Source organism: Panthera tigris, chromosome C2 (genome assembly GCF_018350195.1).
Source record: "Panthera tigris isolate Pti1 chromosome C2, P.tigris_Pti1_mat1.1, whole genome shotgun sequence".
Lineage (NCBI taxonomy): Eukaryota > Metazoa > Chordata > Mammalia > Carnivora > Felidae > Panthera > Panthera tigris.
In genome coordinates this window covers 5,271,355-5,298,273 of record NC_056668.1, presented here as the reverse complement: position 1 = coordinate 5,298,273, position 26,919 = coordinate 5,271,355, and the positions used below count along the sequence as shown (strand labels likewise).

General features: G+C 44.5%; 1 protein-coding gene and 1 long non-coding RNA gene across 4 annotated transcripts in view; both read right to left on the bottom strand.

The window, feature by feature from the left end:
• Window positions 1-26,919, bottom strand: part of DSCAM (DS cell adhesion molecule) — a 763,813-nt gene that overhangs the window by 442,806 nt on the left and 294,088 nt on the right. The gene's annotated exons all lie outside the window — the stretch shown is intronic.
• On the bottom strand, window positions 13,076-14,588 carry LOC122241997. 3 transcript variants are annotated; one of them, XR_006222131.1, is made up of 3 exons: window positions 14,438-14,588; window positions 13,899-14,040; window positions 13,076-13,316 (listed from the first exon to the last, which is right to left on the bottom strand). It is a non-coding gene; the product is annotated as an uncharacterized LOC122241997 (long non-coding RNA). The 3 variants fall into 3 exon arrangements; XR_006222133.1 differs by having other exon boundaries at window positions 14,464-14,588; XR_006222132.1 differs by lacking the exon at window positions 13,899-14,040.

The following is a 26,919-nucleotide window of genomic DNA, read 5'->3' as shown; positions in this document are numbered from 1 at the left end:
TTATGAATTTATAATTCTCATCGAATAAAGTTAGGGTCTTTTACTTCCGCCAAAACTAGCCCCTTGCCCCTCTGACTACATATCAACTGCCACTTTGCCACCTAGCAGGTATCAGGCTGAGGTATTGTTTTTATCAAAAAAGGGCTTGCACACAGAAAGAAGTCCTCTAGAATGAGAACAGAGAGGGAGACAGGCTGCACGGTTTTGCAATAGGACGGCGAATGTGTTTGAATCAATCACACAAAGATTTCCTTCCAACCGAACTCCGTTCAGTGATTGCAAAGGAGAAGAAAGGCATTTTGTCCATCCTACCCTAACTGAGCCCTGTTCTTTGTCACTCACAAAAATGATTGAGTCGATTTTCTTTCTCATCTATTCGTTCACAAGTGTTAATTTAACACCTACTCAGTGTAGTCCCTCTGCTGTTCGTTGGGGATACAATGGCAAGTAGACAGGCATCCTCACTGTCCTTCCCAATCTTACATCTATTACTTAGAGCTGTTGGAAATGTGGGCATCTCGTGATGTTCTGGAGTCTAAATGGGCAGAGACAGCAAAATTCAATAGTCGTCAAAGCTTGAAAAAGAAAGGGAAGAGGAGAGCGTGCCAGGCTTTCTTCACACCGCATTATTCCATGTCACCGATCACCAGGAGAAATGTTATAGATCTGTCCTCTAACTGGACAGCGTTTGGGAAGCATCAGCTTCTGACCAGTTGGTTATTTTAACGGAAAGAGTCATCAGTTTGTGGTTTTAAATAATCTTTAAATATTACTGCACATTTTACCTTTTTGGAGTGAATTTATATCATTTTCTAGTTATAAGCTTTGGGAGTAGTAGTCTTTAGCCTTTCTGGGTCACGCCTGGACAGCGCCTGTGCATTAGCACAGTTAACTGCGTCCCTGGTGGCCGCTCTCAGAACTTCAGGGAAGGGACAGCAGATCTGTCCAGTGTTGACTATTTCCTCCAAAATTTCTCTCTGACAACAAGGCCCAATGGGGCATCAATAGGGCTCTCATGTTCCCCTCCTCTACCTGTTTCTTACTACGCCTTTCTTTTTTTCTCTCACTAGCGTTTGTCTGTCTTCTGGCATGCTTCTGTCTTCTATTACATACTCTAATTCACTCAACGTACCTTCTCTTCCTGTCTTTTCTTCTTTGCCATGAATACCACTAAATCTCACGCTGTGTAGAGAGGTAATTCTTAACCACAGAGAACACAGATCATAGTGGTAGATGGTGAGGTCACACAGTGTCTCTAAAGAGATGTCATTTGTAGGGCACCTGGGCGGCTCAGTCAGTTAAGTGTCTGACTTCAGCTCAGGTCATGATCTCACGGTTCATGAGTTTGAGCCTCATGTTGAGCTCTGTGCTGACAACTTGGAGCCTGGAGCCTACTTTGGTTTCTGGGTCTCCCTCTCTCTCTCTGCCCTTCCCCTATTTGTGCTCGCTCTCTCTCCCCCTCTCTCTCAAAAATAAATAAACATCTAAAATAATAAAAAATAAAGAGATGTAACTTGCCCCTGGACAGAAAGAGGTGGGTGCTTCGGGGCATCTTGCCAAGACAGGATGGAAATTACCACCTCCAAACATATGTGCACACTATTTACATCCCAGTGCAGGAACCACAATGGTTAAGAGAATAAACTCCATCTTGGGAACAAACAAAAACCTAAGAGCAAAAACACGCATATGGGTGTTGAATACATGGAGAGAATACAAGAAAAATAACATATTTAGAAGGAGAACTTAAAAACGGGAAAATGTATGCAACAATGAAGAAAACATAAGTGCAGTTGAAAATAAACTATTTTCCAGAAACCAAACTCTACACCGGAAGAGGTAACAGAAAAGCACTTCATAAACTTTCAACACTCTGGTCTCAGAACTGCTCGCTGAACAACGCACTGATAGACGGTATACAGAATCCACACGGAAGATCCGAGGCCATTTGTGCAAGCGGAGGCAGGCATCGGCTGGGTGTGAACTAGGAGGCACACAATTCTCTTCAAAAATTTGCCTTTCAAAACATGAAAGCATCCTCCTGAAATAATTTAAGAGAAACAGGGCAAGTACGAAGAAAATCCAACAACCATCCTCCTTGTTCCCAAAGAATTAGGATAAAGCTGCTGCCTCAGTCCCTTGTACTCTGTTTACAATTCCTGAATCACCTTTTCTCTCACCGTATGTCATCACTGAGCCAGGGAGCCATGCGATGCGTCATCAGTCCGGGGGACAGGAACGAGGTACTCCTATTAATTTTCGTGATACGTACTCACTCCTCTTAAAACGTGGCTCATGGTTAAAACTCTGGATTATTAAGAAAATGCCCCAGGCTCTAACTCAACACATCAGAATATAAGAGATTATTGTCTCCTTACTCAAAGTAAACCATGGAACTTCTGGATCTCTGTTTTCTCCTCTAGATGTTACACAAAACCAATACGAATTTTCAACAAAAAACAGTCAGACAATGTAGGTTGCACCAGTACATGTATGTATGTGTGTGTGTGTGTGTGTGTGTGTGTGTGTGTGTGTATGGAATATATATATATTCTCATGCTCTATGCCAATATCCAGTGATAAGATAAAAAATGCCAAAATGGATTGAAATATTAAAGTTCTTTTTTCTTTATGGAGCATGGTAATAGCATGTACAAACAGACCCTGCAGAAGAATTTACTTTTATTCCTTGTTTTCCCTCTCGTACTAGTAAATATAACATAAATACGTAATGTGTGTTAAATAATGGTGGTTATTAGACCATTCTTAACACAGAGCTTCTGAAACCCCAGATACATAACAGAGCTTATGAAATCCCAGACATTTTTCTCCAAAGGACCTTCTGAAGGGAACAACCCATCTTAGATATGAAAACGCTGAGTATGACACCTGATCATTTAATCCTGAAACAGTGGCAAGGGTACAGTCTGGGAAGAGACGGTGAAATACTATTTCCAAGAAGAGGCAGTGTGCAGAAGTTATTTCTATTTTTGCTTAAAGAGTGAGTTCCCAGCCTTTAGAAAAAGCTAGACCTTCAGTCCTTACAAGTTCATCCCTTCTATGGCTTTCGTCACACAGCAGAAACCTCTCTACTGTTACCGTGAAATAGGAAAGAGCTTTTTCTGAACGCATCCCTTTTCTGAAGTGGAAATCATTTCCAAAGCAATGGTTTCTTACCTTTGTTTCTGAAAATCTGAAAATGGTCACTTCATCAAAAGCTATGTACTCCCACTACTCTTTAACTTATAATTTTGAAAACATACAAAGTAAGGGACAGTTACGAAAATAGCAGGGTGATCCGCAGTATACCTTTCACTTAGCCTGGCCACTCGCTGACAAAGTGCCACCTGCATCACCACTGTCACTTCCTCCAAGAGTGACACAGCCATTGCTGCTGCCGAACAATTTAAAAAGTATGTTGCGCACCTGATGCCCATTTTACCTCAGATCATTCAACGTTATCTCCTAAGAGTAAGGATAGGCTTTGATAGAACCACGGAAAGATGAACAACTTCAGAAAACTAAGATTTTATTAGGAGTGTCTTTGGTTTTAAGAGGTGGTGTCATTAAATTCCAACCTAAGGTCGAAATGTTTTCCCTTCATATAAACCAGTCTTTTCTGACTCCCCGTGCCAAGGAACCACACAGGGTAAAAGCTTCTGAGGGCAAGGATGTGTCTTCTGTATTCTCCCCCAGAGCCCCAGGACAGCCTTATACCTAGAACATGCACAGACAGTATTTGCTGACTGCGGGAGTTACTCTCTGACCCATGCTAATGCCTGCCGAGCATCTTGTGTGTCCAGAACAAATATAGGAAGCGATTCTCCACTGTGTTTATTATCAGTAACGTTGACATAACCCATCTCTTTGGGAGATGATGTATTTTTTTAAAGGATAATACTAAGCATTTTTCCCCCCACAGGTAACCCTCAAACATTACCGTAACTCTTGAGTTATTTTTAAATGTGCTGGGCATTTGTGCCACTGGTTTGGGTTTTCAGTATCTATCCACTATCCCTGGAGAGTTAGTTACCCATGGGTAACACCCAGTGATAAGGGCAGTTATTATTCTAGGTTGGTTATGGGACTATTGAATCATGTTATCCTTCTCCCTCCCTTCGCTATCATAAACCAATCAATCAATCAATCAATCAATCCTCTTTCAAAAGACAAGCAACCCTCTCCAAACTGATTTCTATTAAAATTAATTTTTTAATAACTGCTCGGTTTTATCACGACTTCCCCAAATGCTAATTAATTCTAACTCTAAGCTATGTAATTATAATACTTGTGCTGAAATACAAATTATCTGGCGCCCCTGGGGTGAACAAGTTAGAATGTATTTCATGTTCCATTCAGCTATTTCTGAGCCCGTGGAAACAATGGAGCAGCCCCTGGCTGGCACCCCTCCCCCAAGCACTGGCAAGTCCTGCTCCTTCCTCTTTAGCAGGGAGACAGGAGCGGAGCTGACAGCTGGCATCCCGTCAGTTAATGCCCATCTCCGTGGGGCTGGGAGGAACGGTGGCCTGCCAAGTTATTTTTGGCCAGAACCTTCAGGAACCTTCATTTAGTCCGTGGCCTAAGTGGCAGCGATATACCTGCAGAATGTGAATTGACGTTGCCATGGAAATAGAACAACTCTTCCTGATTCTGTCAAAATCCATCTCTCTCTGTGACCAGGCAGGGGTCAGAAAGGAAAGAAACGCCAGCCCAGGGAGGAAGCAGGAGGAGGGGAGGGTCTCTGCAGCGCCCTACGGTGTTGGAGAAATCCAAATGGCTCTTTCTGCTAAGATACACACACGTTACTGCCTTTAGGGCCCAAATCTCTCTCTCTCTCTCTCCCTCTTTCATCTCATCTCTCTCTCTCTCTCCCTCTCTCTTCTCTACTCTTTCCTGTCTCTCTTACTCTCTAGCGCTCTCTCTTTCTCCCCCTCCCTCTCTTCCCCTCTCTCTTTTCTGTTAGTGCTTTTTTCCCCCTAGAACCTAAGACCAACCCTTGCTGGCCTGCTCCATAACATCAACCCAGGTGATAACTCAACCATCCAATTTGAGCATTTCCACGATGCTATTTAATGTTCTGTTTTCAGTCATTTTTTGAGAGAGAGACAGAGAGAGAAGGAGAGAGAGAAGGAGGGGAGACAGAGGCAAAGAGAGAGAGACAGAGAAAGAATCTTAAGCAGGCTCAATACCCAGTGCAGAGCCCCGACTTGGGGCTCGATCCCACAACCATGAGATCATGACCTGAGCCAAAATCAAGAACTGGGCCCTCAACCAACTAAGCTACCCAGGCGTCCCTTTGTCTTCAGTGTGGATAGGCATTAGCCCATTCTGTCCGGACCTAACCATAAATGTCATGATTTAAGCAGCTGAAAGTAAGGCCGTGGATATAAGAACAGCAAATAAATACAAGGTAACTCCCCCCTGCCCTCCTCCTGCCTTCGGGTTTACAAAACCTGTCGTTTTGTGGTGGTTCGGGGACCTGCAGCCCTGTGCTGGCCTGAGCCTTAGCTCTTGAGACACAGGAGGGACGCTGGACACGTGCTGTCTGTGCAATCGGGCTCTCCATTCCCTTGCCACTGGGTACCCGTAGCAGCAGCTGGCTCGTGCTTTCCTGAATCCAGCCCCTTGGTCTCACCTTGAAGCACCTGTTTGGCCCTGCAGGTGGCCCTGAGCCTCAGCTACAGTCCCAGCCTCTGGGTTGATAAACTCTGGTTCACAGAGATACTGGCATTTAATGCAGAGGGAGGGTATGCCCAGAATTTGGTGGGGCAGGTATGTGTACACACACACAAACACACACACACACACACACACACACACACACACACACACGCACACACACACACACACACACACCCTATTGGTTCTATTTTTCTGGAGAACCCTAATATGATACTTGTTTGCTTGAACAACAAACCTAAGCAACAATAACAAACAGGCACCTTTGAAACTTCCATCACCTGGGTAATTTAGATCACAAAGCATGTGCCTTACCCTTCTTGCGTTGTCTGGATCCCAACATTTATAGCTCCTGACTCCTAATACCCATGAATACGTATATTATTTCAGACCTCTCATCTATTTCAAGACATATAACTACTCTGAGCCAATACACTGCCCGAATGACATTAGCCTTGGCCCTACATTATGCATGCAGTAGATTAGTTCTTCTCAACGCAGGGATAAATTTCCACCAGAAGAAATTCTGTGAGCCATGGACCTATAAACTTCAAGTTAAATTTCAGGGGTGACCTGAAATGCCCACACATCGATACGTGTGTCAGGCTTGCGTGTCGGTAGCTCTGCCTTACTGTAAATATCCTCCTCCTTTTAGAGAAAGTGATGCTCTATAATCATAGCAAGTCAAATGGCGGGTGAGGTTAAACGCAATGCTACTATATTCCAGCAAATACTTTTCCCGTGAAAGTGTGTCAAAATCAAAGATTGCCGTCAACAATTTAAATGTCCTAAATGTATTTACAGTTTTGTAAGTTCTTGAGGGGGCAAAACACACAAACAAAAACACCAACAAACTGAGACTGGATGACGATGGCGTGTATGTAAATCATCACCAATGATTACGTTTGAATTAGCGCACGATAACTGAGCTGAAATGGCCCTTGTTTGCTTAGCTTCTAGCAGATTCTAACAAAACAAGACCACAAGAGGCTCTAGAAACACCCTCTCTCTCTGTGGTCTTACAATACTCTTACAACCCTTGCTGTACCTAGAATACGGGTTCTCGATGGGGGGCAATTTTGTACTCCAGAGGACATTGGGTTAATATATTTGGAGACATTTTTGGTCACAACTGGGAGTGGGAGAACGGGTGATACTGACATCTAGTGGGTAGAAGCCAGGGATGCTGCTAAGTATCTTGTAAAATGCACAGGACAGCCCCCCTGGCCCGTTAGCAAAGAATTATCTGGCCCCGAATGTCAACAGTGCTCGGGTTGACAAGCATTCTAGAACAAAACTAGGCATAAAATATGTGCTTTCCATGGGTATGTGCTATAATTAAACTGAAGAGGGAGACAGAACTCTTGATTAAATCGAGGTCGGGACTAGGCAGTTAGTAGACAGAAAACTGGTATAAATTCAAAGTGCAAAATGCATGCCGGTCTCCTTAGGAGAAGAGCTAAGCAAACAAAGCCCATGTCAGTTCAGTTATCATGTGCTAGCTCAAATCAACAAGAAGGGATAACAGCAATGCAATTTGTTCCACTTGATTATCGTTCATTTTGCTCAACAGGGAAGTCAGATTTGATGTTCACGATCATCAACCACAAATCCTACAAAGTGTATTTAATAAGAATGCAATGTAGTTTCCAATGCCTTCATTAATTTAATTTTTCCCCTTTGAAACAATAAACACTGATAACTAAATCTAAGTCACGTTATCTCTTTGGGCTTCAACTCCCCAGTTTTCAAACTGGAGAGTTGTACTTGGTGAGTCTTTTCAAACTGGAGTTCACGGGCCCTTGCTGGTGCATGACAAATATTTTCCCTTGGAAAGGAAACAAAATTGATCAACTGATGTCTATAGTTGGTCGGGGGCAAAACAACTTTCATTTCATCTCTACATCTTCAGGCGGGCTGTGTATTAGTTTGAAAAGATATGTGCACCCCTATGTTTATTACAGCTTGATTTACAGTAGCCCAGATATGGAAGCAACCCAAATGCCCATCTGTAGATGAACGGATAGAGAAGTTGTGGGATACACATGTGCAAGAGAATATCCTCAGTTATAAAAAAGAATGAAATCTTGCCATTTATGACAACATGGACGGACCTAAAGGGTACTATAAAATAAAGACATATACCATATCATTTCACTTATATGTAGACCCTAAAAACCAAAGCAAGGAACCAACAAACGAAAGACAGAAACAGATTCATAAGTACAGAGAACAAATGTGGCTGCCAAAGGGTAGGGGTATGGGAAGATGGGCCAATTAGGTGGCGGAGATTAAGAGGCATAAACTTCCAGTTTTAAAATAAGTCATGAAGATGGGGTGCCTGGGTGGCTCAGTCGGTTAAGCGTCCGACTTCAGCTCAGGTCACGATCTCGTGGTCCGTGAGTTCGAGCCCCGCGTCAGGCTCTGGGCTGATGACTCAGAGCCTGGAGCCTGCTTCTGATTCTGTGTCTTCCTCTCTCTCTGCCCCTCCCCCGTTCATGCTCTCTCTCTGTCTCAAAAATAAATAAACGTTAAAAAAAAATTTTAAATAAGTCATGAAGATAAAAAGCAGAGCACAGGGAACAGAGTCAGTAACGCAAAGAGTGTCTCAAGAATTTGAATAAATGTGAGAGCTTAATCTGATGAACAGAATTTGGTTTATAACAAAACATGTCACATCTACCTTAAAAAAAATTACTAGTGGCAGTTTGGGTCCTTAAGAAAACTGATCATAAACAACTTAAAAGTTAGAATTTTCATGAACAAATTCTCCCAAATTAAACTTTTTAAAAATTTGGTATTTTTCAACACGAGTAATCAAAAAAAAAATCTAAAATCGGGAAAAGCAACAAAGAGATATTAGAAAACTTTTATTGTTAGTGTGGTTATGGGAGAACACCACACATGGGAATTCTCTTTCTTCCTTTTCTATGTCTTTATTTCTGAACTTCTCCACAATATTACTAGCGTAAAAATACTAATGCAAAGAAGTAACACAATGAGTATTTGTAGAATGAAGTCTTCCCCCCACTTTTCTGCTGTGATTGATTAAGGAATTTACAATGTTAGATTTTGTTAAAGTTTAGATAATTGTAAAAATTGTACTGCATATGTATTATATATACATATAAATCTTAATTAACTTCTCTTAATATATAAAATCTTAACTCTATGTTAAGATACACATAAATATAAACAATAAAATATAAGCATTTTATAGAGTTAAGCTTTTCTAGCATTTTGCAGGGGGTGGTGTTGCCATTTATTAATAATCAGTGCAATCTCTTGGTATACAATATGTCAGCTAAACACCTAAACACAGAATTTGGGCCAGCAAACTTATTCATTTTTTATTCAGTTTTTCTGGTGAAAGGTGACTTATTTGGCTCAGGGAAAAAAAAAACTTCATAGATACCTATGGAATTTAAGCACGTTATGTTAATCCACATGACGTTGATACAAGGAATAATGCTCCCGAGATCCCAGAAAAGTTCATGAAAACTTCACAAATAAGAATGTGCACTTCACCACTTGTGTTGGCAGATGGTGTTCCCAAAGTGGATCTTTATTCATGGTGTATTTATTTCATGCAAATATACGCATATAATAGGGCATCCAATAAATACACCTGGGAACAGAATACCAGTAAAGAGCGACGCCACGCCCCCAGGGTTTGAAAGAGTCGGTCTCCCTGTTTTCTGTCTAGCAGAGGGCAGGGGTGCATTTAGAACAGATCAGAATAGATCATTACAGAATGTGGGGCTTTGTGTCACAGGACCCAGACTGCCATGAAACAAACACTATTTGGGTAAGAAGAACATTTATACATTGCTGATGAACTCTTCCCTGAATGCATCAGTGGTTTGCTAAGATATTCAAACAGTCAGTTTTTGGTGGCCTTTGATTTTTATCACCCAGCCTTCTGCACACCCAACAACATCTAGGATCCCAGCAACTACAGGTGTGATCATCATTTCTTCTTCTCTCCTGTTCTTTCCTGTTTTGCTTACTTGCTCTCCGTTTCCACAATGTCCATCCATCCTCTGGGCCCTCAGCCCTGCCGAGCTCACTCCATCTTTCCCCAACACATTTTTTTTCTCTGGCCCATCCTCTCCCTTTGGGGGCAACGTGTTCCGTGGTTGGGATGGCGCCTCGTCCAGCCAAAAAGAGCACGGACTTTAGAGTCAGATTTAGTTCCTGGCCGTGTGGCCTCACAAAGTTCACTTCATGCTGTGAGGCACCTGTGTTCCAGTTCTGGCCAAGAGGGGTCCTACTGCAAACAGCTGCACCCCTGTACCTGAGAGCCTTCTCTCGCCAGCAGTCAGGACAGCGAGCGTTGGGGGGTCAAAGTCCCCAGGAACAGCTCTCAGCCACAGATGCGGCAGGTTCCTTGTCTGTCAGGTATGATCATTCCTTGAGGGTAATCCACCAGGTCTCTCGGGGTTCCCCAGGTGGGACTGAGCCCCCGTTACGAATGGCAGTAACTCATTGCACAACACTCACGTCGTTGCCTTCTTTCCTTTCCTGTCTCCCTTCCCTAATTCCTTAGGATATTTTCTGGGACTGCCTCTGAAATGAACTGCTTGCACTCAATTTCTTATCTTGGGGTTTCAGGGAAGCCCCATCAGCTGCTCAAATGGGACTGGTTCTAGATGCAGAGCTGTGATGTCCCTACGGCTGATCACTCGGCAGGGACCGTGTGTTTTCAGGAGAGACCTGAATGTGGAGGAGAGGGCAGGCTATTGTTCACGCTGCATGTGACTTAGCACAAGGCCAAGCCTTCCAGGGAAGCTCTACTGCCCCAAATGATCTCCACCCCTTTTCCTGGCTTCTTCAGGCCAGGGATGTGAGGGCTACTCATGGGGTCCTGGCCTTATGGACCCTGGTCCATGTGATCAGAATATTAATTAAACAGAATTGTTCCATTGCTCTCCCCTTTCTAGCTATGTAGAGACAAGGCCATCTTCCAGGAGAGGGTTGGGGTGAGGGTTGGCATGGCAGGTGGATGGGATTTGGAGTCCTGGAGATAATGAAAGTAGTCTGAGAACCAGCTAGAAAGCCAGGAACTATGCTGACTGAGACACTCTGGAGAGAACCACAGGCAGGGGCTTTGTGTCTCACGATGACCTAGATGATGAGGAAGAAGTCACGGTGTGCCAGCCCCCAACCGGGGCTTTCAGAGACCTTAAACACCTTCTCTCTCCCTGAACCTTGCTGAGATGCCCCACGGACGAGCCCGGGCTAGGCTGCTGATGACAAAAAGCGAATGGAGCAGTTCCTTCCATCACACCAAAACACAGCTTGGCCATCCCCCAAAGCAGAGCCACCTTGCTGACGAACGGCTGGACCCAGACTCACGCACGCCCCAGCCCGGGTGAGCCCAGCCCAAACCGCCAACCTGCAAAGGCACCAGCCGAACAGATAGCCCTTGTTTTAAGCCACTGACTTTTGAGGTGGTCTCTTCCGCAGCCGTGGGTAACTGAAACGCCCTGGCACAAATCCAGTGTTTTCATCCAGCAGTGCCGCTTCTGGCTGTCATAGCTACTGGTTCAAAGGAAGCCTGAAGCCACTCTTGCCTCCCAGGGAGGAATCCTGCGTGAAAGCCTGAGACAGGACCCCCGTGTGGGGCTCTCCTTTCTCTCTGAAGAATGCGCTACTCGGAGCTATGAGAACGTTGAGAGCAAGCCTCTCGTCCAGACATCCCCGAGATTTCCACAGTGTCTAGTGACACAGGTTTGCAGCCATGCTCCCTCTTTGTGTCCCAAAATATCATGGCCCCATTTTAAAATTGCAAGCCCAAAAGTGATCCTTCAGCACTGGGCTGCTTCAGTGCCAGAGACTACAATAGTCCTCAAAGTCCTCAGGACGATTTGGTAAGTTACCATCGATTTTCGTTCACAAAGCTCTCCCTGATGCGCGCGTGGCCAAAGCCACGACTCCTGGGCCACAGTGAACGGTGAATGCTAGAATGCCATTCCATGTGGAATTCTCTTCTTTCCCGCATGTGGCTCAAATAAGATACAAGAGACACAAGGCAAGACTCACCACATGAAGCTAAGGACTAAAGCCGTACATCTAAGAACATCATGGGATCGCTTTGTTATATTAATTCCCGGCCTCTGATATATTGTTACACGTATTTAGAAAACGTAAAATATAAGCATTTTTTTTTACAAATAGGATATGCATAAACATTTGCTCTGGATTTTCTAGGACAGCCCTGGCTTAAAATATCCCTTCCCAGTATTTACCGGATGGTGTTATTCCTTGACCTAAAAGAAAGACGGCTTAGCTACGATCTTCATGTTTAGATACTGTGGGCACCGTTGCCCTATGTTACTGATAAATTGTGAGTGTTCGTGCCTCATATTTCTAGTTCCAGGCTCGGTTCCTTAAAGCCAGAGGCTTGAGAAATGCCCTTATGTCTCTCCTCCCCTGCTGCGGGACAGTTATTGTGTCCTTTGCTTTTGCTGAGTTAGTCTCGAGAAATCACCTTGTAAAAGCAATGTCTCTGGTTTCAGAATCCAGGAAGACAGCTGGTGTAGCAACAATCAGTCGGGGTGAGTAGCCAGAGAATCCTCATAGGTATGCTTCGAGACATAGTTTACCCTTAGCAATGTCAAGGCTTTCCATTTTGGGCCCCTCTTTTTCAAAGCATGCCATGACACTCACCTTTGGGAAGGTTCCTGAGCGAGTCACCAGAAAGCTTTTACCACACCTTCCAGGGCTAAAAGGCACTGACAAACATCCATCACGAGTTTTGTGTGTTTCTATTACAGAACGTGGTGGGGTTCCTTGGTGGCTGCTAAAATAGTTTGTTGTTTTTTTTTTCCTCTTGAATAGGAATTATGTTTGCAGAGATTTTACTCCAAGCTCTAATGTTTGCTTGTGTTGATTAGGAGCAACCTTATCTTAAAAGTCCTGGATCCTTTCAAAGCCTTCCAAAGCCACATGGATCTCCTTAATACTAAGAATTCAGCCGATCAAAGGTTTGTATCCGGACCCTCAGAGACTGGTGGTCATTTCTTTCTGTCAGTGGATATGTTACAATCATCTCTCTCACATCAGCTCCTACCCAACCCTAATCTTACTGGATGAGAAAGATTCGAGGTAAATTTCTAAGCTCCTTAGCCATTTAGATATAAAAGGGCTTTAAGAATGTTGCCCGCATGTCTCTGAGTTTGGAAGAAATGTTCATAACCACCTTAAAAACCTACCTTGCTTCTTCGAGGGAATATTTTTTTTTTCACTATAAAATATCAGAGGATTAGGATACCCCTTGGCCATCTCTCCCTCTAGTACCTGTCTTTCTTCTCTTTTATGCAGGAAAAACAAAACAAAGCTAAACTAAGAACCTTTATCTACCTAGAAAGCATAGTTACAGGATGCAATAAAGTTTATGGAAACAGGATTGCCATTTTTTATTTGCTACTGCCCCCAGCAATACTTTGAAGAGACAGTTTCTACATTGGAGATATACTGTCTTAACTCTGAGGGTGCTGTTTATTTTCAAGGGATGCCTCACCAACAGGATGAAATAACACACACCAAACTGTTGACAACTGCCCCAGCTCCATATATAATTGGACCTCGAGAGGGGCTGGACCAAGCAAAAGACACCAACCAGCACCTGGAAACTGTGAAATACAAATTCAGTTCGAAGAAAGAAAACACCATCAGTTCTCCCAATATTTTTTATCTTTTTAGAATAGCCGTCCTTATTCTGGACTTGATCGTCCTCTTCTCTTTAGAATCACACACAGACTTGACCAACGGTCTCCATCTGACCCTTGTTGGTAAATAAGAGTGTGGTAGAAAACCCTTTCTTGTGGTCGAGAAAGGATTCCCAGCCTTTTAGGTGACCAGTTGTCTACGATTTATCCATTGGGAAACTCTGATTTCAGGTGATCCCTCTAACTGCTTTTGCACTGAAAGTAAAACCCTTTGACCCATTTTACGCCATGTTAGGAAAATTCTGAATTATCCCACATCCACCCTATAAAAGGACTCAACTGCCTGATTTACAACAGCAAATAACCTATTTTCCTAGAGAAAATGTGTTGTCTCACATACAAAGACAGTCTCCCCTCCACCAAGAAATCCTGGAGATACTTCAAAATCAACCTCCAACACCACACTCCTCCTTCTCCACCTGAAACCCACACTTCGCCTGGTTCCCTCCATGGGGGCTCCCACCCAGTTCCCAGTAAAGAAGTCACCTCGCCCTCCCTCTTTTTCCTTCTCCCTCTCCGTCAGCATCCGTGGTGCCACCAAGTCCGTTCCACTCTCTGCCACGTCATCTCTCAGCTCTGCCGGAGTCCTGTCCTCTGTCCTCTGGGTCAGGCTCCCCACAGCTCTCACCTGCATTATGACTCAAGCATCACCCCACTTCGGGAGCTGGCCAGCCCCTTGCTCCCAACCACTTGCTACACCGCAGGCAGAGTGGAAGTTTATATTGCAAACGTGGTTGTGTCTCCCCAGCAGTGACGTGTCTGTGTCTCCTTAACGCAAACAGGACCATTACCGTGGCCCACTGCAGGGTAAGTGCCTGCTGGCATCCACAGCCTCCCTCTCTGAACCTGATCTGTCCCCTCCCCCACACCCTTCCCCACCTCAAGCACACCACACTCTCTTTCTCCTTCAGGTCCCCTCTGCATGACACCCTGCCCATGTCCCCATATCTGTCTCACTCCACATCTCCCCCTGTACGTGAGTGTGCCTGCCTTTTCCTACAGGGGACATGCCCACGGGTCCTGACCATTTCTTCTCCTGGCATCAGCACACCTCGTTGTCTCACTGGAGCCTTGCAGGTGTCACCGCCTGCCCTGCAGACAAGGCCTATGTCAGTGTCTCCCACTCTTGGGCTCCATGCCTGGAAGCTTCTGGCTCACGGAGGGGGCTGCTCAGGAAGCGTGGGGCAAATGGAGGACAATGTGGATTCCACCAGAGAATTCCACCAGAATTCCACCAGAACTCCAGGGAGCGCAAGGAAGCAGGCAGAGGTGTCCACCCTGATCCCCGAGCCTTCTCCACCAGAGGGGGCCCCACGCGTGGGAGGAAGCAGGGCTCTGGCCATTAGAACCCGAGCCACGTGACGGACAGTGCTGGTCCTGCCCCCTCCCTGCCTTCCTTCCAGACAGAAATTCAATGAAACTGATGAACCAACAACAAGAAGTGCAATTCAGCACCCCACTCAGTCCTCTGCCCTGGTGACTGACGTGGGTGCCACTTGCAGACGGGCACTGGGCCGAGGGAGGGCAAATGTGGGTCAAGGACATTGGGCCGCCAGGCGGCAGAGCTGGGGTCCAACCACCCCAGACTCCAAAACCCGGCAACTGAAATAGCCACAATCTCTTCAAGATGAGAGGCGCCTGTGTGGCTCAGTCGGTCGGGCAAAACTCTTGATTTTGGCTCAGGTCATGATCTCACGGTTCATGGGTTTGAGCCCCGTATCGGGCTCTGAGCTGACAGTGCAGAGCCTGCTTGGGATTCATTCTCTCTCCCTCTCCCTCTCCCTCTCTCTCTCCCCTTCCTTCCCCCACCCAATAAATAAATAAACATTTAAAAAAAAACGACCGATTCAAGGTGAACATCTTCAAATACTGGAGAGTTTTTACATTATGTTTTAGTCAACTCTTTTATCCTTTCATTGCTGCTTAAGAAAAAAGGTCATGTAAATTGAGTGGCTCCAAATAAATGTTGTTTTATATAAAAGAGGTGGTTGTAGACACTTTATATAAAGAAATTCCTTCGGTTCACAACGGTGGGCAACAAGGAGAATGAACAATGAGGCTAAAATACTAACAAATTTCAGATAAGGCAGCTATGGTTTCCAGTAAAACCAATGGTTAATCCTATCTGCCTACCCCCCGCTACACACACCTAAATCCTCTCCACTGTTTTGCAGCAGATCCCTCTGGATCTATTCTAGGCACTAGGGATACGTCACTGAAGGATCAGGAGATACCCCACCCCCCGGATAAGAGGGACATGGATGCCAAACAAGATAAAGGAGTGTGTGAGGCGGCATGGATGCTACAGAGAAAGAGAAAGGGAAGTGAGAAGTGATGTCCCATAAGGTCATGATTTTAAATACAGTGGTCAGCTAGGTCACATGGAGGGGGCCAAGGAGGCTCCTGACCAAAAAAGAATGGGGGAAAGGAGATCAAGGGTGACAGGTGTGCTGTGAAATGAGATAGTCAGGGCCATCCTGATAAAAGTGACCCAGGAGCACAGACCCAAAGGGGAGAGACAGGGAGAGACAGTGGTCACCTGGGGAGAAAGCATCCTGAGCAGAGACACCTACAAATGGAATGACCCTGAGGCAGAAGTGTGTGGGGAGTGTTTGGAAACATCCAGAAGACTTTGTGGAGTAAGTCAAAGAGACAGGGATAGAAGGAAAAGTCCAAGGGCAAGGGGACATCTCACAGTGCCCTAGGGACCACCAAGAGAGCCTCAGTTAATGGCGTTATATAGTCAGACCTCAGCCTGGATCTGTGTATGTGTTAAGAGAAAGAATTTCATTCGATTTGACTGACTTTACCGGTAGGATAAAAAAAAAATCTCACTTGTAGCTGGTCAGCAAAGGCAGGGAAGTGGAATAAAAAATGATTTTAAGGATCCATAGGTTGTTTCCAGATATTGTAAAGACAATGGTACTTCATTATCAAAGCTTACAGATGATCAAAACTACTCTCATCCTCTTCAATGTATCCACACATGTACAAATGCATGTGAAAACCATTTCTTTATATTGTGTTATAAACGTACAGACGTGATATTTTAAATATCCCAAGCCTATTTAAAAGTTGTTCTCTCTCTCCAGTATCCCAACTTAAGATCACAAGCACAACATTTAACCAATGTATCAGCATTGTTCAAAGAAATGAATCCACTATCTATTCATTTCCCCATCCATCCATTTCCCCATCCATCCATTCACCCACCCATGCACCCATCCAACCATCCATCCACCCATGCACCCACCCAACCATCCATCCACCCATGCACCCACCCAACCATCCATCCATCCACCCATCTAGCTACTCACCCACACATGACTGAAAGCATATGAGTCAGTATTTTAAAATTTACTTGAGTGACTCTCCTTTTACTTTATTCCTACAGAAGATCAGAAATCTATAAAGTAGATGATAAACCCTTAATACCAATGCTCTATATTAAAGTAAAACTGTAAACAGGCAACTATACGCTTTTTTTATCCATTGAAATTAAGATATTCCCAAGGTATGGTATACGAAAATTTTTTTTATGAAAATTGACTTTTGTAACAAGAATAGAAAACTTCACCCCAGGTGGCAAAATCAATTCAGATTCTTTTTGACATTTTCTAACCTTCGAATTTCTCTAGGAGCAAAGTAGTTGTATAAAGACTATATTCTTGGATATTAATTATTTTGAGTAGTTTCCACAGGGAAAAAAGTAAATGTCATTTGTGACAGTTCAGAAGAAAGTCAAGGTTGTACTTTCTCTCGTCTATAAGAAAAGGAAAAAGAAGAAGATTGATGAGGAAACACGTGCATCTCAAGTGTAGCTGGAGGGGCCTCTGGCATCTGGACAGCATTCACGGGAATCAAGGTGCACAGACCCGGCTCCGAGAGACTTAGCCTGAACCCCACAGGGAGGGATCAGCTTTCCCCTTTTACTCACAGGCCAATGACATTCATCACCAAGAGCTTGTTTTCATGAACATATTTCTTGACCAACATTATTTTCACTTGAAGAGTACTTTAAAAATAATATTATCCAGGATAATTATTTAGGAGTGGAATATATATAGATTTTTTTTAATTTATTCATCATTTTATGCAATACTTTTCTACAGGGTAATTAGCCCATAGTATTCTTTTATCTATTTTTTTTCTTATTCTCTGATTTGGAAATAACGTATAGAATGGCATCGAATAATGGGTGGCCATAATGATCTCTGCCAGCATTACCTCTAAAGTTGCCATAGCATTATGATGTAGTCTCTGAATTTCTGTGAGGTCAGCTAATATAGGACAAGAAAAATAGAAAGTTTTAGTTTTGGGGAAAAGGATGGACTTGTGCTTTAGACTATGCCTGGGATAGACCTGGTTCCCCAAGAGGGGGTCAGGGTTAAGAGTATGACCTTTTATACCAAGAAGTTGGGTTTTGATCGTGGTTCACCACTTATTCTAGTCTAATCTGCATCTTCACTTAATCCTCTGTGCCTAGTTATTCGTAAGGTGTATACAACAATCCTTCCTATCCTAAGGGTTTAGGGGAGAATCGAGTGATATAATACATATTAGAAGATTTACAAGAGCGGTGCATGCAGGGTAAGCACTAAAAAGAAATGTTTGCTCTGCTTATTATAATACACAGGGACTTGGGCAAATAAGTCCCCTAGACTCGTGTCCTCATCCATTGGCAAAAACAGGAACAGAGTTAGGGCAAGGATCAGCTGTGACAGCACGTGATTCGTCCTCAGCAAACGCCAGCTGAAGCTAGTTCTGTCTCGGTGTGCACTAACTTCCTTATAACCTTTGTCTTCATTTGCTAATTAGGACATGAGATTTATGACATTTTATAGGGTCAAAAAATAAACTACTGTCATCATAAGTACTGTGTAAATTCAGTTTAGATGTGATAACATATTTTTCAAAGCTGTATTCAACTCAATTCTTAACACACATGAACTGAACATCTACTATGTACCAGGAGCTGGATGTGCGGATATATAAGAGCCAGTTTCTGTTCTCCAGAAGCTCAGAGTCTAGTGGGAAGGACCAGCAGACAAATATAGAACACACTCTGGGCCGGTGGGTGGGAGACAGACAAGTTGGCAGATCACACAGGTGTTGGACAGGAACCTGGATTAGAGCAGAGCACGAATTCTCAACCTGTCCCACATATGCCTTGCAGGTTGTCTAGAACAGAATCCCACTTGGGCGGGCCTGGACATGGCTCGTTTGTTTGTTGTCAGGATGGAAAGAGAATTAAAATTGGATATTTTGAGCATTTGACTGAAATTGTATTTGTCTGTTTGTTTGTTTTTAATGTTTATTTATTTTTGAGAGAGAGAGAGAGAGACAGAGTGTGAGCTGGGGAGGAGCAGAGAGAGAAGGAGACACAGAATCCGAAGCAGGCTCCAGGCTCTGAGCTGTCAGCACAGAGCCTGACGTGGGGCTTGAACTCGCAAACCATGAGATCATGACCCGAGCTGAAGTTGGACGCTTAACAGACTTAAGCCACCCAGGCGCCCCTAACTGAAATGTTAGTGGACCTTACGCTCACTCCTAAAACTCTTCCTCATGTCAAAGCTCAGAAAGGCCATTGGATTTTATAAAAGAGAGCAAAGTTGTCTCCTAAACATCCTACCTCCCTCATATTATTCTATCTTGGGAGATCCTTTTATTTGTTTTGTTTTGTTTTAATTACTTGGACTTGGTTTTAAAAAGATTTATTATCAGGAGGAATTGTGGCTAGAAAGGAGGCAGCTTCGAGCAAAAGGACAATAACTGAAGCTGGATCAGCTGGTATTTATTTCTGCCACCTTCCACAGATATGATTTGAGGCAAAAATCTCAGCATCAGATCCCATGTTATTAAAGAAAATGGTTTAATTTCCCTACAGGATTGTTTTGAGAATCAAAAGGATAATATATGCTTTTTTAAATCTTACACATTGGAAAATATGATAAGAGGGGCCACTGTGCACAGACAGAGCGATCTACCTTGGTGAGGCACATTGTTATTTCCGGTAGAGGGGAGCTATAGCAGATTTGGGAGTCCTGACCTGCCCAGCAAGTCCTCTGGTGCAAACCTGAGCCCAGAACAAAGCTCTCAGGCACTAACGTTTAAACCAGACATATGTGAGCATTGTATTCCCTTTGTTTTCTTTTAAAGGCGGTTTTTTAAAATTCTGATCATAAAGGCAATTCATGTTCATGATAGAAAAACTTCAAAAAAAAAAAAAACGGAAAAGGAATAAAGATGTTGAAATGTACTAAGTTGACTGTTTCTACCTAACATAAGCACTTAGAACTTCACGATATTAGCTACTGAACCCTCTCAGTTACCCAAGAGACTGGTACAATTACTGTCCCCATTTTCCAGGTGAAGCAACTAAAGCCCAGAGAAATCAGCATGCCCATCGCGCTGGCGAGAAGTGTGGTCTACAAATCCGAATAACTTACGTAATATCCTTTCTGTACAACCCGCCTCCCCGCAGTGGCTGTCACAGACTGTGTGTTGTTGATCTGTGTCCCTTCAGTCTCTAAGTCCTTGGTCCACTCACTGACACAGCAGCTACTTTGAGAAAGCACTCACTCCGTGCAGGAATTGCCCCACATGCTGGGGACAGAACAGCCAAGCAATCAGTGGACAGAATGGCGCCCACCTTCCAGATGGGGTGCGAGAAAGAAACTGAGGAAGAGGCGTGCTGTGTCAAATGGTGTTAAGGTTATGGGAAATCAGAGCACAGGGGAGGAAGAACTTTGTAGAACTTTGGCTTCTCCTAGCATGAAAGGGAAAGCCACCAGAGGATGTGAGCAGAGAGTATGAGCTGCCTTACATTTTTACAGAATCACTCCATCCATCCATCAGTTCCACTGAAGTGCCCAGGGAAGGAGGAATTATTCTCAACATGTGAATTTGGGGACCACAATTCAGTCTTTCTCAGATAGCATGCTCTTCCCTTAACTAATCCCGTCTTATGACATTAGAGCGGCCACAAGGGAAAGAACAATTTTAGCTTTCTCACAGTTATTTGAAAGCACTGCCCATTTCCAGAAACATCTGCAAGGACAGAAGTCAATAATCACCCATTTGTAAGTCAGTCTCCCTCTCCCCTCGCTCCTCCCTTTCTCCCCAACCACCTCCTTTTTTAACACGTATTGACCAAGTCAATGTTGAGCAAATACGATATGTTTAATCCCCAGTACATCAGACCCTTATTTGGAAACAGGATTCCCGAAGAGGCAATCGGAGATGAGGTCATCTGGAGTAGGAGGGGCTCAGCTCCCTGTGAGGATGCAGGCAGACATGCGGTGATGTGTCTACAAGCCAAGGACCGCCAAAGATGCTGGGGAGCACCAGAAGCCAGGGGAGAGGATGGGCAGATTCTCCCTCCCCGACCTCGGGAGGAACCAGCCCTGCCCACACCTTGACCTTGGACTTCAGGCCTCTGGGACTGGGACACAAGAGACTTCTGTTGTGTAAGCCATCAGTCTGTGGGACTTTATCACAGCTGCCCTAGCAAACTGAAACACGTCCCAAGCACTTCTGCATAATGTAAAGTACCCCCATTTCTTCCATATGGCTTTACAGCTCCATGGGGTGGGGGCCAGCGGTATTCATCTTGGGGCCTCAGAGAAAGTGCTCCGTCTACACTAATTAGGAGGTGAGTGAGTGAGCTGGTGGGCTAGGGACCAGCAGAAGGGGCAAACGCAGGGCTCAGCTCACGCTGGGGCAGAGCAGGGGCTCCCCCACGGTTTTGATAGGGAGCCTAGCTCAGAGATGTAAGGGGATCCTCACTGAGCCCAAAGCAAATCACCAGGAATACGGAAGAGAGGGGCCTGAGCCCAGCAGGACCCACTGCATCCAACCGGCACCGTCCTCCAGGAATGGGATCTGGTGGTTACATCATAATACGCGACTTCCTCAAACTTATTCCTTATTGTAACAGCTCCAAACCGTAAAGTGCCCCAGTTTTAAAGTGTTCTTGGAAAAAATTCCACCTTAATGAGCGATCCCGATGTCTCCATCGTGGGATCACGTAGAATTTGGCCCAAACATAAAAGGGAACAATCCCTAAGCATGAAATGAAAATTCGCTTTGACACGGTGCTTACTCTCTCTGTTTGCCATCCTCTGAATCCTACAGCAATGCTCTTACTTTATTTTTGTTTTGTTTTCTTTTCTCCTGGTGTAGTCTGTGGACCGCCTGCTATTAAAATCATCAGGGATGTTGTTTTCAAATCAGATCCACGGCCTCTCAGACGGACTTGCTCAGTAAGACTGGGAAGCAGGGCATACACAGCGAGAAACAGGACAGCGCCCTGAATTTCAATGAACTGTTCAAGTGTTTCGTACACAATAAAGGTTGAGATCTATTTCTCTGGGCTGCATCTTTCTTACACAGGCAAAGGGGTAGAGGATAAAGACGCCATTAAGGTAAATTAACTCATACACTGGAGAGAAGACTTGCCCTTTATAGGATGAAAAGGAATCCAGACAAAGATTTATTACAGATCACGATTTGGGGCCAGGGAGGAACCTCATGATCACAGTCCAGTGGTTGTCTGGGGAGCTCCACACCCCGGAGTCCCCAGGGATCCCCAGGGGAGGAGCAGGTGGGGGAGGGTAGGTGTGGGGGTCGGGGACAGCGTTGGGGGCAGGCGCTGAGCAGGCTGGACTCTGGGTCTCCAGACGTTCACGTGGGCTCAACCAGAGATTATATGTTAGAAATACCGAGATCGCAGATGAGATTTTATTTAAGAAAAGGATTTCACCGCTTCATAACAAGTTTGCAATCCTGTGACCATTTGCAAATGTAATGAACAGAATCACAGCAAGATGGAATACAGCTAAAGTCACCTATAATTGGTGGCCAAGCTGAGGCAAGGCCATGCTTTCCTTCCTGTGCATATGCTTTTCCCAGGACGAGAAAGGATGGATGGTGTCATCGGTAAATTTATAAAAATCAATTTGTAGGCTTTTTGCAAAAGGGAAATAGGGCATAGCTGTCTACATTCAGATTAAGGTGCATTCCCTGTATGCGGACATAATCCAGGGCATTCCTGGTGGCTCTCTCTTTACATAATGGCTTTATTAATATTTTTTTTTTTTTTTAGTGCTATGGGGAAAACACGATAAAGAAGACACTGCCTTTAGGCTCAGAGCACCTATAATTTTAGTATGGATAACTTTTTGCAAATGGTGTTATACAGAGTTGCATTATTCATTTAGGGATGCTTTACTTTCATGTATGATCCAGCCTCAATATCCTTATTAGAATTCATGAATTCTTAACAAATATTGACTAATTATCAGCTGTCGGGCTTGTGGGCTGTCCCTTCTACATCAGAAGCCTGCTCGCCCCCCCCCCCTTCACATGCACAACCGAAACACAGAAAAACAAAACACTCTCTATTCATTAATTCATTCACTAAACATTAATTAAGGCACGTTTAGATTCTCGAGAAGGTAGAGTAGAGATCAAACAGCAATTCCTCTAAGAAGCCTCCATCGATTTTCCAGATAGAACCAATCTCTCTCTCCCTGCTCCTCGGGGACTTGGAGATTCCACTTTAACACAGGCACGATCTGCTTCCTGTCGATCTTAATTACCAAGTCTATCCCTTCCATCACCCCCACACGGGACTGGGTTTCTGGAGCACCAGGACCATGGTTTATTTTCTTTGTGTGTTCTTCTCTCATTAGATATGGGCTTCATCCCTCCAAATCATATGAAGCTTGGTAAAAGAGCCAACAAGTGCAATTTTCTAGGATACAAAAGCTGGAAAATGTTAATCAGAAAAAGACGGATAATACACGAGTATTTACAAAAAGAAACGGCCTTCCCTTTGATATATGCTCTCCCCTGCACTGTATCTCTTTCTCTTTAGGCCAAAATGTCTGAAAAGGGTCCCCCTCCTTTCTTGCACTCCGGTCTGGTTTTAGCCACATGAACTCCACCCACAAATACTGAGCGAACCACCAGAGCACTGACAACATATTTTATCAAAAGAAATCGTTAGTGTATGTTAACAATGAAACAAGGAGTGTTCTGGAAGAAAATACAGCTGCACATCACATCAATATCATGTTGCCACAGGAGAGGCCTTTCTATACATCAAAATAATGACAAACGTCACAATTTTTACAGGCCACCATTATTTTTTATTTCCGTTTATCTATGTCTTCTACGCATTACAAAAAGATGTACAAACTTTCAATAAGAGAGAAGTAATTCACATTACTACACTCTGACTAACCCAGAAGTGTCTGAAGAGGGGTCCACGGCAGTATTCGCTGCATGCTTTGAACATGTCAGGTGGAGGGTGAATTTACAAACAGAATAAGGCGCATAAAATAAGCATCAGATAAAAAATGTTCTAAATCCGCAAGAATAAACTGCAAAGCTTAAGTGCAAGTATTTTAAGAGAGAAATCTTAACAACCTCGTCCCAAACGGTTCTTTGTACTGTGCTTTCAGTCTACTCTATTCAGAAATTAAGAGTTGTTTTCTTGCTAATTAAATGAATAGAGGTCTTTTCCAGAGCTGAACTTTTAGACACACTCACTAAAACACTTTGAAATATGTGCTTATCATTATTAGGCAGCGGGTTTCTATAATTGACAGGAAAGGATTTTTCTTTCCGGTAGGGTCTTAAGTCTGAGGCACTCTGCATATATGAATTTTGAAAAGTATTGAGAGAAGAATACAGGGAGCCAGAAATAATAAAGGAAATCAAGACACAGTTAAGGAGAAAGATACTTTGTACTAACACCTGCAGTCCTGTGGGTTTTCAGAGAAAGATATGCGTGCATAGAAATATATGCATTAGAAGACCTAAGGCCAGCTTTCTGAACATTGTGGTCTTATGACTAAATCTATCAAACACACGTTAACAAGTAAAACAATAAGACTTAGTGAATCATTAAGGAAGAATCATCTGTTCTGTGTATTAATGTCCAGAAAGACTTTGAAGAAATGCATCCAAATTCAGGTACATACACTGCCCGGAAGTCAGTAGAATATAGAACACGGGGGCGCCTGGGTGGCTCAGTGGGTAAGCCTCCGACTTCGGCTCAGGTCATGATCTCGCAGTCCGTGAGTTCAAGCCCCACATCAGGGTCCGTGCTGACAGCTCAGAGCCTGGAGCCTGCTTCGGATTCTGTGTCTCCCTCTCTCTATCTGCCCCTCCCCTGCACATGCTCTGTCTCTGTCTCTCAATAATAAATAAATGTTAAAAAAAAAATTTTTTTAGGGGCTCCTGGGTGGCTCAGTCGGTTGGGCGTCCGACTTCGGCTCAGGTCATGATCTCACAGTCCGTGAGTTCAAGCCCCACATCAGGGTCCGTGCTGACAGCTCAGAGCCTGGAGCCTGCTTCGGATTCCGTGTCTCCCTCTCTCTCTCTGCCCCTCCCCCACTCATGCTCTGTCTCTCTCTCTCTCTCTCTCTCTCTCTCTCTCTGTCTCAAAAATAAACGTTAAAAAAATTTTTTAAAATATATAGAATAGGTATTTGGGGTAAATTTCTAGTTATATTTGCTTTAGACCTGGTAGGTGCCACAATGAGAACAACTGTGTTTGTGGTTTTCAAGCACGCCTCTTAAGTTAGTTTGGAATAAAATTGTATCTCTGTGCTCACAAAAAATGCCACCTGCGTCCATCAGTAGCTAGAAACAAAGAGCAGAGCAAAGCCCACAAAGGAAGGGGGAGAAAGGCACAGTGGCTCAAAGATTTAACAAGAGAAACCAGTTTTCTAAACACACATGGCATTTTTGCTTCCGTTCCTTCTCATTGCGACCACCTGTCCAGCGTTCTCTGCTAGACTAATTGATTTTAGAAAAGGGGCTTGGTTTTTCGACCTCTCTGGAACTGTTCAAAAATAAACATTGAATCTCAAAAGAAGATAAAAGTGAAAATGATTATTTGCAGACATGGGTAGAAATGCCCTATTCACTGTGAATTTGAAGCTGTGATGAGAGAAAATGTTTAGGGTTAAAGATGCCACGAGGAACACATCTGCTGGCCCGGTGCCTTCGCTCACACAAAGCAGAGGCAGTATTGATGGCTTTCAAGGTGCATTCCCAGGAGTCTCGGGGAAATGAGGAGGGTCTCTGGACACGGGGACTGTGGCAGGGAACATTCACTGTGACTCAGCCCGAGCAGCCCTCTTATCTGTTTTACATTGCTTGGTGTGCCCTGAAGATGGGCAGAAAGCCTCGAATAGCTTTTGGTTTGTAGGTTTTTATTCCTTTGGCAGAGGCTGCTCATTTTCCCTTAAAGTGGTTAACTTAACAATGGTCTTTATACGAAGAAGAGACACACAGAGACACAGAGAAGAGGGCCACACAATGACAGAACAGAGATGAAGCAAACCAACGAATGACAATAATCCTGGAGGCACCAGACCCTGGACGGGGCAGCAAGGATCCTCCCCTCAGGCTTTTAGAGGGAGCCCAGCCCTGCCGGTGCCTTGACTTTGGATTTCTAGTCTTTACAACCGTGAGGGAGCACATTCCTGTGGTTCTAAATCGCCCAGTGCATGCTAACGCATCAAGGCAGCAACTCACACGGTTGCCATTTTATTGTTGCTGTTGTTGTTGCTCTTGACCGACCCGTTACACCTTTCCAAATGGAAACTCTCAGTTTGCATTTGACAGCCACATTGAACGTGGGAGGCAGGCGTCCTTCTTCTTCCAAATAAGGAAATCGAGACACTCGGTCACTATCGTTTAATTAAAAGCATGCAAAACAAGGCAGACTGGGGGGCCAGCATTCAAAAGTGAAGAGCCTACCAGTGATCTTCACGGATTGGGGAAAACACCTCTGGCCTGAGATCCTCTGCCAGAGCTATCAGGCCCCCGTGACTTCCGGAACTTCCCTCTCGCAAATCAAAAGGCCTCACTTGCAAGTCCCATCAATTCCGCCAAGTCTTTAACAGTTTATAGAAGACAGAAAACAGCATGAGAACCAGAAAGGCTGCAGAGCGGGGGCCAGAGCACGGTCTGTGCACCTGCCACGACTCCAGGGAGACTCAGTCTCCTCAGCCGCAAGGGCCGTTCTGGGGGGTGTGACCACCGTGCCATAAAACGCAGGCAGGGCTGTAGGAGAAACCCCCCAAATGACGCTAGAAGCAATTCGGGGGCAGGATGTGTGTCTCTAGCCATTCGTGGCATTTCTGAACGTCTGTCCCCATTTGTCCACTGCAGTGGTCTCAGATCCCAAGACCTCATGTGGCTGGGTGAGCCTGTTGTGGAGGAAAGCAAGGGCCAAGGGCTTTAGGGGCAGAGTTGGGCCCAATCTGGGCCTCCCTTGCAGGCATGTGACCTTGGAAGCTTTCCTAGCCTTGCTAAGCCTTCCCCACCTCGACCCCCATCTGCTGGGGATGATAATCCCCAGTGAAAAGGTCTTGGAACCCAAATGATGGGATGCAGTGCCTGGGGGCTGCGATAGAACCCGTGCTCCTTTCCATCCCCTTCCAACACTTCCTGCACAGAACTCAGACTGGACATTCTCTCTCTT